Source organism: Heterocephalus glaber, unplaced genomic scaffold (assembly GCF_053883595.1).
Source record: "Heterocephalus glaber isolate CG9 unplaced genomic scaffold, H.glaber_assembly_v1.0 deba00000676, whole genome shotgun sequence".
In the NCBI taxonomy this organism is placed as follows: Eukaryota; Metazoa; Chordata; class Mammalia; order Rodentia; family Bathyergidae; genus Heterocephalus; species Heterocephalus glaber.
In genome coordinates this window covers 9,340,583-9,357,483 of record NW_028258156.1, presented here as the reverse complement: position 1 = coordinate 9,357,483, position 16,901 = coordinate 9,340,583, and the positions used below count along the sequence as shown (strand labels likewise).

At 37.3% G+C, this 16,901-nt stretch overlaps 1 pseudogene; it reads right to left on the bottom strand.

The window, feature by feature from the left end:
* The window catches only part of LOC101705465 (arf-GAP with Rho-GAP domain, ANK repeat and PH domain-containing protein 2-like), a 28,633-nt pseudogene extending 13,109 nt beyond the window's left edge, over positions 1–15,524 (bottom strand).
* Positions 15,525–16,901: the final 1,377 nt, after the last annotated feature.

The window sequence follows — 16,901 nt, the reverse complement described above, 5'->3', positions numbered from 1 at the left end:
GATAGTTTTACATTTTCTATGCAGGGCCTCTTTGCCATTTGGTCTGTGTAGTGTCAGCTTCGAGTGCTACTGAAAGCAGACAAAATTGCAAGCAAATTGCATCAGATTGCCAACATTGTGAAAAGGTAAATTGCTTGCAAATCTATTTAAACCACTGCCCTATTTTCATCAGCTTCAGTACTTGGTATTCATGATTGCTTAATTGGCGACCTTTCCTATTGTGTAGTGCTTTATGGTGTAATGGAAAGCGATCTTTACCAAACCAATTACCCTTTTTTTCTCAGCACTACATTATTGCTGTGATTGCAACTGCCAGTCCTTTGTAAATGAACTTTCTGATTTCAATGATGTTTTTAAAATGTAAGATAGAAAAAAGTGGCATTCATATTGTGTGATGTTCTATTTTGAAGCCTCTTTGTAGTTACCATTGTCTGGGAAAATGGACTGAAGGGTTACACAGTACCTACAAATATCCATGTAACTATTATTAATATTATTATAATGTCCTCCTTTGTACTGTGGCTCAATTAGGAAAGGATAGGAGAAATATTTTGTCACCCTGTCAAGTGCACAGGAAGTGCATTTGAGGCTTCTTTTTGACACATACATTATCTCTAGTAATAAGATTCATTTTAAAGAGTGGCGATGAAGATACAAAATCAATTTAAACAAAATTCACATTGCTAGTTCCTATGGTCACTAAACATTTTAAGAGGGACCTCAAGTGACTCAAATATTCAGACTTGGAATAAAAGCTTAATTTTATTAGAGGTAGTTGTAAGTATGGTAAGAAATAGTGAATTTTTAAGGTCTTAGGTCCTGAATATAGATGCCAAAACACAGCAAAACATGAGCACTTCATATGGTCAAAGCTTAAATATGTATATTCAGATATGTAGCCTGAATTCAAACAGAATTAAGATACCTTTAAACCATTCCCCTAATAATATTCTGTAAAATTAGCATCTGTGTGAATTCTCATAAGAATGGAGCATAGAACTGTACAGAATCCTGCTTATATATTTTTATGTGATTTAGAAAATTATATCATTACTCATAAGTGTACATGCAGAAAGGGAGCTCCAAGTAATTTAGTCATTCCCTAATACTGTAGATGGAAATGGATGCATCGCTCTACCCCCTACAGTCAGAAACTCTATTGTACGAGGGACATTTTGCAAAGATTTCTTTTAGTCTCTTCTCTCATTTAATTAGGAAAAAAATGGAGTTCAGACAAGGCTTGCCAATGATGATCAGGTGATTGTTGATTTTAGTACCTTTGATGTAATGTAATGATTTATTTACAGCACAGCAACTTATTCTATGAAAGCAAAGAAATGTGTTTATTATCTGCTGCCTATGACAGTGTTCATAACAACCAATTTCACTGTGTTACTGAAGTCTAATGTGGTTATTACTTTATATGGGCAGCATATACTCTTTTGGGACAATTAGACACATGATTCAATTTCCTAATTTAAATGTAGTCACATATTTATAGATGGGAGAATGACATTGTTTGGGTTTTTAATTTGTTAAAACATGTTTTGTTTTCCTTTTTTCTTTTTTTTTTTTTTTTGCAGTACTGGGAGTCGAACCCAAGGCTCTGCCACTAAGCTACATCCTAAGCCTTTTTGAAATTTTTAAATTTATTTTGAGACAGGTCTAAGTTTCCCAGACAGAGCAACAAACATGAGATGCACCTGTCTCAGCCTCCCTAAGTGCTGCGATTGTAGGGGACCACTAATGTGCTAGACAAAACATGAGATTTAAAAAAGGAATGTCTTGGGACCGGGGATTTAGCTCAGTGGTTCTGCCACCTGCCTCGCAAGCTCAAGGACCAAGTTCAATTCCTGGTACCAAAAAAACAAACAAACAAACAAAAAAGGAATGTCTTGTTAATTGGCAGCAGGCCCCCAAAAGTTCTTAATTTGCAGAGACACTGTTAAAGAAATTTTGTGGAAAGACTTCTAGGATAATTTTTTGTTGTTGTTGTAGAGCAAAGAGATTTATGATAAGGGTAAACCTCATGGGTTAGTACAAACAGCAATTGTCATCATTGCTGTGACTGACAGAGGTTAGTTGTCAACTCTTATTCTCATCCTTCATCTTTCTGAATGGGCACTGAGCCTGGGATGGTGAAATGCATAAGAATAACAGTAGCTACCTTAAGCTAGGGTTTAAGGAGCCAGGCACTGTTCTGAGCCTTATAATTGGCTCATGTCATTTAATCCTTTTGAAATTCCTGTCAGGAAGACGCTGTTATTCCTCTCATCTTATAGATAAGGCAGTTGAGGCTGAGAAGGCAAAAGGCTGACCCAGGGTGGTGCAGCTAAAACATGGTGCATCTGAGATGTGGCCCAGGCAGCAAAGCCCCGTGGCCTGTAGTCCACAACTTTAAGAACTCAAGTTCCCACTTCTCATTTCTCTCTCTTGGGCTGAGAAAGGAAAGATGGTTGGCTAATAAACACTGACAGAAATTCTAAATGTCTGACTTTCCAGAACACTTCAGGTAGTTATTGCGGAAATAGTTGGACTGTACCAGGAGCTATTTGATCTTCCGCTATTCTCACCTCTTTATACTTGCTACTGATTGGGCACTAATATGCATGTTTCTTGTGTAAAATTGTAAGACACCCAGATGTTCAGAATTGACTTCTGCATGCCTCAGAAAGAATCTCCATAAATGCTGTCATGCAGTCCTGCAGCGATTTCTCCTTCTCCTTGTTTTTTTGGGTAAAGAGAGACCCTTGAACACTGGAGGTATGGTAAATATCAAATCCATTTTATCATCTCTGTTAAACAACACACTCAAGTTTGTTGTTGGAGCTTCTTGATGGTTGGGACCATTTCACTTTAGTCCAAAGGTCTTTTAAACCAATTGCAATAAGAATAATGATCAGGGTTTTTTTTTTTTTTTTTTTTTTGGTACCGGGGATCGAACTCATGTCCTTACGCTGGCGCAGCAGACAGCGAAACCACTGCGCTAAATCCCTGGCCCATGATCAGATTTCTTCCCACAAATGGTAGGGGCTGGAAAGGGATTCCATTTCAAAGGATTTACAGGTAAATTGTACAAGAAGCATTTAGTGCACTGATTTAAGCAAAAACCCTCCAAGTTTTCTTGTATAGTGCCCCGGTTCTTATGCTGCCATGGGCAGCCAGCCTAGGCTTGATTGTATTCTCCCTAAAGTATTAAACGGCAGTTAACTCTATTCTCTATTTCAGAGGATCATATATTGAGCTCAGTAACCAAAATGTTGAGAAAACCAAGAAGCCAGAGAACATCTTCTATTCCTCTTTTTATAAATTTATATACCAATGTTATGGCTTGTGTCTAGATGTCCCCCCAAAGCCTCATGCTTTTTCTGAGATGCTGAATCTAGAGTGCGATTCTGGGAGTAAGGGCACATGATTACTAAACCAAGTGAGTGATTGGTTTGGCACGGCCCTAATCCTGGTAGTCCGGATGAGATAAAAGGAGCAGAAAGACACGATTAAGGTCCCTTGTTGCCTTTGCTTCCTCGTGTGCACCATGTTGTTTTTCCTCTGTGATGCCTGTTTGCCATCCCTGCCTTGGAGCCAGCTGACTATGGACTGAAACTGCTACAAACTGTGAGCCGAATAATACTTTCTCCCTTTAACTTTGGGTGTCAGGTACTTTGTCTCAGCAACAAGAGAAAAATAACTAACACGAGCAATTTCTAGATTGGCCCCAAAGGTTAATGCAGGGGCTCGAGTGTAATAGGAATCCTAGCAAATGGTAAGGATTCATTAGGTAAGTAAAAGTTCATCACATTTTCCCTTACTGAATTTTCTGAATGAGTTTAATGCATTATTTCATTTATGGTAAAAAAAAAATATGTATTTAAAGTTTTTCAGACTTCCTTTGGTTCTGGGAAAGGACCTGTGTGATAGGTCCTTCTGTGCCACAGGTTGCTGCTACGGTTTCTGGCATTTCTACATGGTTTCTGGCACTCCTGTAGGGCTCATTACTCTCTCAAGTTCTGCCTTCTTTATAACCAACAGCAGTGTTTGCCCCAAACAGATGGAAGTTAACCACACAGGTACTCACTGACCATTTAGGGATATGAAACTTTTAAAAAATCTCATATGATACAATGCACTTTTGCCATTGATAATTATGATTGATGTTAAGGAAGCAAAAATTCTCTGCACTTACTTGGCTTTAATTTCTTCTCTAAAAGAAGGTAAATTGAGAAACAGTTCTGCCAAAATAAAATAGCTCACATCTTATTTACAATTTATGAGTCATTTTTCACTGTGGCATACCCTCAGAAAGACTATATGATTTGAGAGCAAATGGAAGTAGTATGCTATAGAGGAGCCTTAAGATTTGCAAATCTATATAAAAAAAATTCAGAGATTAAAGAGTTTGTTAATTGGTCCTGTGTGTTTGGGGAGAATGTAGCTCTTTCACATACTGGTATAATAACAAATAACATTTACTGAGGTTTTACTATTAGCCAACCACTGCGTAGATATTATTACCATCCTAACAAATGAAGAATGTCAGGTTCAGGGTGATCAAACTAAATGTTCAAGGTCAGGTTTGTAAGTGGCAGATCAACGATTCTTATTTAAATAATCTTGATATCAATACTGATTTCCAATTTAATAAGAAGAAGCAGGAGAGGGAGATGAAGAGGAGGATAAATGGAAAGAAAGAAAAAAGAAAAGGGGGAAAAAAGGAGAAGGGGAGAATAGAGAAAGGGGAGAGAGAGAATTACAGAAATTTGGAAAACCAAGTGTCTATATTCCTTACCATTAACAAGCTCCAAAATCCCTGATCATGCACAAGACTTAGAATTCTCCATAGGTTTCTATGCAGTCATTTCTTACTATATATGTCTAGTCTAAGAATCACTATCATTCCTATCTTTCCAGTGGTCTCCAATTTGTTCTCAGTTGGCTCTTGTGATCTAAATGTGTCCCTCAAAATTTACACATTTAAAGCTAATTGCCAGTGTAATATTAAGGAATGAGTCTTTTGGAGGTTGACTAAATTATAAGCGCTCTGTCCTCACAAATAGGATTAATGACCTTATAAAAGTGCTGGAGAGAACAAGCATTCCTCTCTGGTTGCCCTTCTGCCACCCACCACGTCAGAACACAGTTTGTCTTCTCCATGTGAGGCGCCATCTTGGAAACAGAGATGGGCCCTCACCAGACTTTGAACCTGCCGTTACCTTGGTCTTGGATTTGCCAGCCTTCAGGACTGTGAGGAAAAATCTGTTCTTTATAAATTACTCAGTTTCAGATAACTTACTATAGTAGCACCCTCCCCAAGACAAATTTAACTTCTACCTAGGCCAGTTGGGAATGACATAGACACCCATTCTATTTAACATGCTACAGATGGATCTTTGGGAAGAGAAAATTTTGAGATGCTCCCCGCCCCCATTCTATTTTAGCTACTTAGGAAGACATTTAAAAACTAAAACGGGTAATTGCTTTTCTCGAGATAAGTGATTGTTTCTCAGCAAGGAGAGTCTTCATTTCTGAAAGCCTGGGTGGGGTCATTTAGCAAGCGCTTTCCAAGAATATTCTATGTGTCTAATGCTGTGGATACACAAAGAAAGGAACCCCAGTTTCCCCCTGAGAACCTCCAGATTTGGTATATATTCACTGTAAGGGAGGCTTATTTAGGAATGAAGTGTCATACAGGAGAAAGAATTTTCTTTTAATTAAATAAGTCAATTTGAGAAAAAATCTATTTTTAAATGGCACTAAAAACAAAAAAGCAAAAAATTGTTCACCTAAGAATACAATTTTGCATTACATGGACACTTGCTTAACCTAGAATAGTCCATTAAAAGTGTGCCAACCCATTTAATTTATCAAATTTCATGTGTCAGTATCTATTGCTCTTTCTCATTTTAATGGACATAAGGGAGATTTAATGATGGTGATTTTTAGAAAGAATATAGTTAACTTGATTTGGGTTCTTAAAGTGCATTCTGACATTCAGTGAATATTTAATTTAAAATTTTAACTGGATTGTGTTTTAAAGTACTTGCAATTTAGATGGACATAAAGAGGGAAAAGGATTGCAGCTTTCTGACTCAGGATACCCTTTTAAAATAAAGAGTAAATGGTTTCATTTATTTAGGATGAAATATCCATGTTTTAGTTTATTTTCATATTTTAGTTTACCTTTCAGAACACCCTTCTAAGTAACATCATATTTAGACTTCATAAAGTGCTGTGTTTTCACAGACCACTGAGATTTTAAAACAATATCTATTTTAGGGATATTTTACCAAATTAAAGCATTTTAATGAGCAACTCACTATATATTTCATTCTAAGAAAATCATTGACAACACTGAAGGTGAAGATAGGTCTGGAAATTGTCCCTGAAGGAGCTATTGAAATGGGGGTTGGTTAATAGACAAAAAAGGTATCTCATGATCAAGGGATATTGCTTTACTGCTGTCTTGATCTAGTAAAAGTAGAAAGGGTTGTTCACAGAAGAAACGAGAGTCTTGTGACTCCATTACTGGAGTCTTCATCTTGTAATAGTGGTTAAAGTTTCCTCTATGTCAGTGGCATTTGGTTTTGATTGTGAGTCTACTATGAGCATGTGCACACGAATGTGTGTATATAAATTTACATATGTATATGTATATATGCACATCCATATACAAGTTTCCTTAACTTACGCTTACCATATAGTATGCATTCCACCATTTCCTGGTTTTTTCTCTTTTATTAAAAAAATTGCTGGGTGTTACTCACTAACTTGATTTCTTGACCAACTAATTGACTACAATTCACAGTTTGAAAAACTCTTTTATAGCATTGGAGGAGGACGTATTAGATACCTTTTAACATTTTTCTGGCTATAAGATTATAAACTTTTTTGCTGTATTTTTCACTAAGCTACACCTCAATCCTTTAAAAAAAAAATTTTTTTATTTTAAGGCAGGATCTCACTAAGTCAAGTCAGTTGTCCAGGTTGGACTTGAACTTTTAATCCTCCTGCCTCAGCCTCCCAGAGTGCTGGGATTATAGCATGTGCCACCATACCCAGAAGATATTATTTTCAAAGGCTGAAATTTACAAGTTACTCTATAGGTGGCTGAGAATATGTGTAACCAATCAAATGTGAAAAGAACTCTGACTAATTTTTATGACATCTGCTTGGCACCTTCGATATATTATCATTTCAATACCTTAAACAAGTTTATTTGATATACTCTTTCTCAATGCATTATTTAAAAAATAGTTATTTTTTTTTAATTCAGAGGATTTCTTCTTTTTTCTAACAAATAGTAGAATGCTTTAGGCCCCCAAAATGATATCTTTATATTATGCAAAATAGCTAAAAGTAGAATTATGGTGCCATCTAAGGTGAATGGGTAGGAGCTCTCTGTTCCTCTTTCCATCTGTGCCCCCAGCTCCTACACACAGACCTGTGAGATTTCTGTGAACAGATTTTGAATCTTAAACTTTGGTCCAAGGGTTGCTGTGAGCAATGTGAACCAGGAATGAAACCAATGAACCAGCGTTGGTTATGTTCATCAGAATGAAAGCCCCATGAAGAGAGAGTTGTGTTTATCTAGGTCCCTGCTTGATCTTCAGTGTATCTAGTGCAGTACCTAACATAAGATAGATGCTCAGCAAATACTTGCTAGATAAAGGAATTATTTATAAAATTTTGTCAAAGTGTGGGGTGATATAGCATATCAATGAAATTCTCAAACTATTAACTAGTACAAACAATAAAGCTCATCCTTCATCAAGTTGACATATTTTTAACTGAGATTAGACATTATTATCTTATCTAAAAGTAGACTCCCATGGCCCAGTGAAATCCAGTGTCTTGTTGGATGTGCCCTAACCTGGGCAAGAATTTATAGGCAAGAATTATGATCCATAGCTACCAAAGTCCTGACTTATTTATTGATAAGCTCTAGAAGGAAGTTCCCTGAGGACATCCCAATGTTCAGTGAATGAATGGGATGCATCTTAATTGCTGACTTTATAGAGCTCTTTAAAACATTGGCAATTTTTGGAGTGGTATAATTGATAAAAAGAAACTTGTGCTGTGCCAATCACTTGCTTCTATGGGCGTACCCATTTCCTTCTGAATATGACAGCCTCAACTGTTAGCAGCAATTTCTTTCATAATATTGTGGTATGATTGAAAGCAGATAGTAAAGAAATAAGGCCTTATGAATTTTTCCCCTTTTAATGGAATTACTACTCAGAAAAAAATGGTACTTTGGTTGGGCAAGTCCTTATCATACCAACAGAGCTCTTCAAAATGTTATGTCCCATTTGTATCACTAACTATATTTTTAAGATGACAAGAGATATAAAGCATATATTTACACAGGGTACTCATCTTCATGCACAACTTCAGCATTAATGTAACCTTTAAAATGTAACCTTTAAAAAGTGCGGCAGTGATCAGCAGCATGACCCATATCAAAGTGGAACCGCCTGTCAAGCCTTGCTCGTTTGATGCATGAAAGTTCTGTATTTCCCTCACAGGCATATGTTATGGTAACTTTATGTTGGCCTGCACAGCATGCCAATGTGGAATCTCCATAATTGTAAATTCTGAGCCAAGATACAACCGCTGGCATCTATCTATTAAGTGGCCTGGACTATCCAGTTTTGACATTGTTTTCTCCTTAAAATGAAACTAGAACAACCTTTCAACTAAAAAGCCCATCTTTAAACTAAATTTGAGCATACTTATTTTTCTCTTTTAATACAATGTGCAATTGCCAAGGATGCACCAGAACCCATTTAAAATTTTTTCATTTGTTTATTACTTGACAGTGCACATACTACACAAAAGCCACTTACCTCCTTTTGAAATGGCAAGTGATGTTTTGTAAAACAATTTCCAAGCTAAAAATTGTTTCAAGGCACCAAAACCACAGAGAATAGCAAAATACTCTAAGCAAGGTAGGAAAAAGAAAAAGGCATTTCTAAAATTGGAGAAAGTGACTTAAATTTGAACTACACAAAATTGCCAACTTTCATCTACTTTTGGCTTACAAAAATGAAATTTTACATAGCTCAATCTTGAATTTTAGGTACCTGTTTCTCCTTAAGTCATTATGGTCTCCTAAGAAAGTTTGGGCTGCTGCAGCCAGGAAGAAAGCAAGGACTCAAGAGTTCTAAATGAGTTCATTTTACTTTTGGAGGAAGGCAGAACATTCAGAGATACTTAGTTATCAGCTCGTTAACTATTTCTTTTCCCTTGGATTACTGGGGAATTGAACCCCAGGGCACTCTTCCACTAACCTACAACTCCAGTGCTTATATTTATTTTTAAGACAGGGTCTCATTGAATTATCAAGGCAGGACTTGAATTTGCAATCCTCCTGCCTTAGCCTCTCTGAGCCATGGGATTACAAGCCTGCACCATCACACCCAGCTCCTTTAGTTATTCTTGAAAAAAGGTGGAGACAATAATGAAAAACACTACGAACAATATCTGTCATCAAATATCTTCACCTTCTAGAGAAACGTCCTAAGAAAATAATAAAGATTATATACAAAACTTAATATATGAATGTGTTGTTTATAACATTAAAGATGTAAACTAAAAGACTAATATTAGGAGTTTGATGAAATAAAGTGCAGCCCCTCCACAATAAAAAGTAAGACAGTATTCATCAAATGGGAAGAGTGAGGCTGGGGGTATGCCTCACTTGTAAGCACTGGCCTGTCATGTGCACAGTTCTGTGTTCAATCCTGATTACTACAAAAAGAAAGAAAACAAGCGATTAATAAAAAATATTTACTTTAAAAAAGATCCAAAAGAGCTTTGCATATAATTTCATCAAAAATACTATAGATGTATGCAAATACATATACTAGAACACATGTAAACACAATTCATAAAAAGATCTGACTTGTACACACAGGGATCCTTTCTGGGTGTTACAGTTAAGATTATGGAAGATTTTGAGTCTTTTTTCTCTATCTGTATTTTCTACAATGAGCATGCATTAACTGCTTGGGTGTTTTTTTTAAAGCCAAATAAAATATTACCAAGAGTGGATAGACTTTATCATCCCACTTTTTTTTCAAATATCTGATGTGTAAATTAAGGCAATTTCTGAGTATTTGCATCATGAAAGACCATTAGCCCAGAAAAGTCAAGTGTGACATTATCCATGTGGGAGCTTTCCTTAAAGTTCCAGGAGAATGTGAATCAGTGGGAGATCAAGAGGACCAGGGAGATGGGAGGCAGAGCTCTGGGAAGAGACTTACAGCCAATGAATGAATTTAAATAATTTTCTACATCCCTCCTGCCTTTTAAATTCATCCACTTAGGTTGTTTACCTTATACCACTGAGTAGCAATTAGGTTGCTAAAGAAGGCAAACAAACTTAATTGGTAAACAGGAAACATTTTTGCACTCGAAGAAATTAAATGGGATTGGTTAGTTGAACTTCATTTTGGAAGTACTTGAAACATTATTTCTTTGAGTATCTCATCATTAAAAATGCTTTAAATGGCCAACAGGCAGAGTAAAATACTAGAAATTCATTCTGAAAAGATACTATATAGATGAAATAATGATTATTACTGTTTTTGTTAGTATATGTTTGCAGTATATAATGGTTACATTCATTGTGGGGACTTTTTTATGGAAAGGGCAATGAATATATGGAAACATTTCAAGTTGAAAATAAAAATAGGCTTGAATAAAACTAAATATGCATACTGCAGTAGCTGATTGAAATTGAGAAGGTATGCAGTTCTCAAGATACATTTGTGAACTGAACTTCTAAAAACAGAATGAATATAACTTCATCTCATCACCTTTGGATTATATTCTCGCAGTTTATATATGGTAGCCCTGAGTTAAATTAAACTAGATATGGTAAATGCTATATAGCAAAACAGCCTTAAATTTTGTGGAGGGGCAACTTACATTCACTTTAATATACCAGCTTATCTCTTCAATATCTAATTCTTTCTTTCATGCAGCTTCATATTATTTAATTCAGAAGTTAAAAAGGAAACATGTAGACCCTATAGAGAATACAAATATGTGTGATAAAACCAAAAAGCCATAAAATCACAAAGAAGAAAATATAAAGCATTCATTATTTCAGAATATTCACCATAAATTATATAGCTTTTTATCAATGTAGTATAAATTGGATCTAACAAAGAAAATACAGCTTAATATTTTTCATGAAGCTACATGACAAAAAAAGAATAACTGTAGTTGGGCATGGTGTGCACACCTATAATCCCAGCACATGGAAGGATGGGGCAGCAGGGTTGAAGTCTTGAGACCAACCTGGGCTATGTAGCAAGACTGTCTCAAAAAACAAATGAACAAAACCAACCAAACAAAAAAGAGTAACCCTTTTACCATTTGGCTGGGCAAATAAAAAAATTCATGTATTCCTTTTAGGAAAGTGAAAAGTTTACAAGGTAAAATAAATACTTGGTTTTATTTATATATGCATGAATTGTTCTATGTCACTATTACATGACAAAGTAGTCAAAGCATTTGGTATTTAAAAGAGCCTAACCACAGATGCAGTGACTTTGTCCATCTGCAACAATCAATCTTTTCATATGAAGAGACTAAAACAAGGCCTGAGACTTGCATCACAATGCTCTTACCTAGCCTTTACTTGGGAATGATAACAGAAAATACTGATGTTCCATTACCTGAAACTGAACATTTGGTAAATAAAGACACAGTCTCCAGGTCCCACAGATCTAAAGGTAACAGATGCCTGCATTGTTGTGTCTTCCATTTTATAACCATTAGTTTTATTCCAAATGATGGTAGACATTAAATTATTAAATCATACATCTGACATAATCTTAAACATATTATTGGAGACTTGTGCTAGTAAAAAGGTAAGAAAGCTAAGAATTCATTAGAATTCATAACTATTTTTTAAATCAGTTCTTTCATTCAGTGTTCATTAAATTTATCCTATGTGCCAGGCATTGTGGTAAACAATTTTACTTCTTAGTTTCACTCTTAAACCAAACTTCAAAATGTAAAATTCACTAATTCATTTGGTTTTCCAAATTAAAATGAATTTGGAACACAATCTTTTGATTTCAACTTAACTTCCTTCTAAAGAAAGGGTCAGGTAGCATATAGCCATTTATTTATAGTTTGAGAGTTTATGTATCATTTTCATTGTATGATATACTCAATAAGATGTATACAAAAGAATCTGGGATTCTCAAGTTATCTTAGTTACTGCCTAGGGACTACATCCAAGCTCACTAACATCCAGACAGTATTTGTAATATGCCAGAGAATAACAAGGGAGGTGACTTAATCTGCCTTGATCAAAGGAATGTGAATTTCTCTGCCAGGCTTTGCTTTTTGGGATCCTTGCTTCTACTACATGAAGGTTGCTGCCTCATTTTTAACCTAGAGAATGGGCCAGGGGACAGGTGTAGGTAATATAATAAAGTCATAAGTATATATAATACAGTCCCCATGCCTGATAGGAAATCCAGCACTTGGACTAGGGAGCTGAGAGAGGACACTAAAAATATTCAGAATTTAAATTCAGAAAAGGATAAATACTTTAAATGACAAAGGATTGATAAGTTCATATCTTAACATTATAGTAGAGTATAAAGCTTTTAGGGTTTGTACTGCATGATCCTTAGTATCTTTCATCTTGTTTTGAACTTGCGTTAATACCATTTGTGTTATATTCAAATGGACATGAAACTAGCTCTTTCTTGCCTTTCAGAGGCTGCCCACTGTTTCCCTGTATGTCCTCATTTGGTCTTGTGAGCTGTTTCCTCATCTCAGGCACTGTCCCTGGTGGCTTTTCTCCAGCTTGGATGTGGGTGGGGAGCACAACTGCCTTGTGACTGCTCTAACAGGTTCTTCTCATCTTACTCTTTTTTTTTTGCGGGGCGGGGGGGGGGAGTGGTGTCTCAAATTGGCATGACTCAGCAATCTCACTTTTTAGATCTAGGATGTTTCATACTAAAATAGATCCAAATTATCATATACAGCATATTTAAATCAAGATTCTTAGATCTACCCAGAAGGATATGAGCTAAATATCAGAATCTCCATCTTCAGAAAATTGTGTGTAGTTTGATGGGGCTGCCTGCTCGGAGTGTTTGACTAAATGTTAATATATAAATCCACATGATTTTCCATTATGCTAGCTTTAAAATTCCTCAAATTTTGACACAAGTTCTGGCAACTAAGACACTGTTCCAAGCCCTTCATGTGTTAACTGAATTAATCCTCAAAACAAGCCTAAAGGGGAGGTGCTTTACTACCCCCATTTTCTGACGGATGCCACCTTGCTCGGCAAAGCTAAGTGGCTTGTCCAAAGTCAGATCACTACAAAGAGGTTGAGATACGCGCCACATGGAATTATTGTAGTTCCAGCATCTGGGTACTCAATCACTTTGCTCATGCTTCCATACCTCAAGGGTCTGTTATCTTTAATTGTGGGGAGAAAATGAATATTTATAAAAATGTTCATTAGAAAAAATTAATCTTCCCAGACAAAGAAAAGGCATTTGGATAACATGCAATATAGCAAACCCACCAGAAGAGGAGATCTTGGTTATCTCTTGCCTGGACGACTACAGTGTTGCCCTCACTATTCATCCAACTCCAACACTGTCACCAGAGTTAGCATCCCAGGAATTGTCATGCGAAACTCTTGACTAACAGGCACAAGTGTGCTGTGCATACACACACATGCGTGCACACACACAGGCTCCCTGTGGCCTATGTCCTAGGAGACCTAACCGTGGCGCATCTCTATTGTTCCTCTACTGTCCCTCTTGGTTGGTGTCCTTGTTCACTTAGCACCTCAGGATGTTCCCTCCAGCCTTCTCATCCCTCCCTCCCTTGTTTTGCTCATTTCTTCTCTCTGATGAGAACGCCTCCCTCTTCTTCCAGGGACCCCTCAGGAAGTTTCTGCTCTTCCTTCAACGTCCCAGGAGAATGTTTTCTTTCTTCCCTGAAGGTCTCTTTATTCTTCAGGCACTTTTGATCTTTCCCAGTTGTGTATCTATGGCACTTTTATTGGAACATATATAACACTGTATTAAGATAATTGTTGGTGTTTCTCTTTCTCCCACTAGATTTAGCTTCCACAGTGACTATCCTTTCTCCATCTGTGTCCCCACAGTCAGATGGAGTGTTTTAGTAAATAGTTTCAAATTATATTTACTATTGAATATGATTTAAGAAGGCCCAGGGATTTAGCTCAGTGGTTCCAGCACCTGCCTCACAAGGCAAGGTCCCGAGTTCGATCCTCAATACCAAAAAAAAAGTACCTGAATATGATTTAAGATTTATTATCTCCTTGCAAAACAAGGCATCAGGAACTACATGTGAGTGTTTTATAGCAAAAGAAAAAATAATAAACCCCATCCTTTTGGTGTGTGGCTTTTTGAAGAATTTTTAAACCATTAGATAAAAACATTAAAACTACACATATTAGTGGGGTCACATAATGTTTGAAACAATGTATACTTTCTATAAATATCTTTATCCTTGATGCAAGGATATTTTCTTCTTTTTTTTTTTAAGTTATTTTCTTTTTCTTTTCTTTTTTTCTTTTTTTTGGTGTCTGGGATCGAACTCAGATCCTTCCACTCTCGCAGCAGGCGGCGAAACCACTGAGCCAAATCCCCAGCCCTAAGGATGTTTTCTTTTAAGGACATTCAGGAGGGGCTTTGAGGGCCCACCAGCTTGACAATATGAAAAGTTTCTAAGGTTCGTAGGTTGTAGTGGGTAAATTTTTTCTCAAAAGATAATTTAAGAATTAAACTCTACATATTATAACATCCTCTCCAAAGGGAAAAACATACTGTTCTCCACATGTTTTAAAGTTATTTTAAATACTTTTATATTATGATCAAATAAGTCGATTCGTGATTTCAGAGGGCTCTTCCAAAGGTGAGTATTCTGAAACCTAGGTGATGCTATTTCCTTCCAGAAAGCAATGTGGAGCGACATCGTGTCATTATGCACCTTGGACTGGTGAGGGGTGAAGAAGATTTCCCACGGGGTCCACTTGGCTTGGGGCACCTGCCACAGCTCCACACTTCCACCCGAGGCCCGAGCCAGGGCTCTCGTCCGGCCAGCCAGGAATCGCCGTGGCTGAGCGGCTGATGAATCCAGCCTGTTCTGGCAGGATCTGCACACTAAGTCCGTTTCCCCAAAGCAACTGATCTCATGTTTTCCTCTGTCCCTGTGAAGCAATTGCCTCACAGCATCATTCTCTGTACTAGCGTCCTGTGAGCCAAAGCTCTCAAGGGCTGGGAAGGGGAAACTCCAGGACTGCAGTGTGTCAGGCAGGGCACTCATTCGCAGCTCCGGCTACAAGATAAATGGTGGTGTGGAAACATAACGGCTTAGCCAACAGCAGCCTGGGCGCCCCAGTCAGTGTCTTTTCTGTAATTATTGCATTTAATACAGCTAGTTACTTGCACAAAAGAGCTTCCGGATACAGCAATTTCGACTGTGGGCTGTTTAGGAATGTACAGGCCCATCATTTAGCCCCGATGCTGCGGGGTTGTCAGAATTGATCATAGTTCTTGACGGAACACCTCTAGCTTTTTTTTAATGGAGTGCCTCAGAGTGACATTTCACATTGTTTAAGTAGGAGTGATCTGTTAGTTTATATTTTTATCTAAAACTGCAGATCAGATGACCTCCCTCAGGGCCTAAGTACATGAATCCTTTTCTCATGTTATAATTAATAGTGGAGCCGGGAGAGAAATTCATAAAGAGGGGCCGAAGAGCTGGGCAGAACAACTTGTCAAAAAGAAGGAAATTCCACTACAGATTAGCTTATTTTTAAGCACGTCAAGCTCTACATACAAACATGATCTATTGCTTCCTTGCAATGTCTGTTCGGGCCCACATGCTCGGGGCGGTGTCAGACACTGCTGTAAATTTTATCTGAGTCAGGGCAATTCTGATTGATCTCTGAGTGTAAAATCGATAAGAAGACACTGTCATTTTCTTAAAGGATGAGCTAGAAAAGGAAAATAAATTAAGACTCTACTGAATGTCTATCTCCAGTGCTCATTAATTCAGTGTGGTCTGTACTTTGTTAATATTATGGCCGCAGCTTTAATCCTCCAGGTGCTCTCCCTGTGGCTACTTGCCAGCGACCTTTCTTGTGTTATGTATATTTCATCTGAATGAAGGTGCGGGATAGACGGCTGCCTGCTTTCTCCCTTAGTTCCTGATTAATCCGTTTTATTATTTTGGAGGAATACATCACCATGGATACTGATGAAGTTTAAATGGACGGACCCCCCACCCCCCCTTCTCTGTCCTCTTCTCCCTCTACTTCCACTCCTTCCTCACTTCTTCACGAGGAGATACTCATTTTGAATAGTTTGGGCAGATAATAATTCCAAGCATGTTGCCTTACATAACAAACTTTGTGAAGATTAATTTTCTCTCTCTTCCTTTCTCCCTCTCTTGTTCCACCTGCACCCCTTTCTCTTTCTTCTTCTTCCTCAAAAGATGTATTCATTTGTTTTGAATAGATCTGGCAAATATTAAGTCCAAGCATTTTGTCTTCTATAATAAATTTTATGCTACATTTTCTTTCTCTCCTCCTCTCTTCTCTCTCTCCCTTTCTTCCCTTCTCCCTCTTTTTTGCCCCATTTGCTCCTTCTTCTCTCTCTTTTTCCTCAAGAGATGTGTTTATTTGTCTTGAATATTTTCGGCAATAATAATTCCAAGCATTTTGCCTTATATAATAAACACCATGGCAATTCATTTTCTTCTCCCTCCCTCCTTCCTTCCCGTCTCCCTGTTTCTCTCCCTTTCCTTGCCTTCCGGTTTTCTTTTCCTCTCTCCCTTTCTCTCTGTCTCTGTCTGCCCCCAGAAACCCACCACTATCTCCTAAT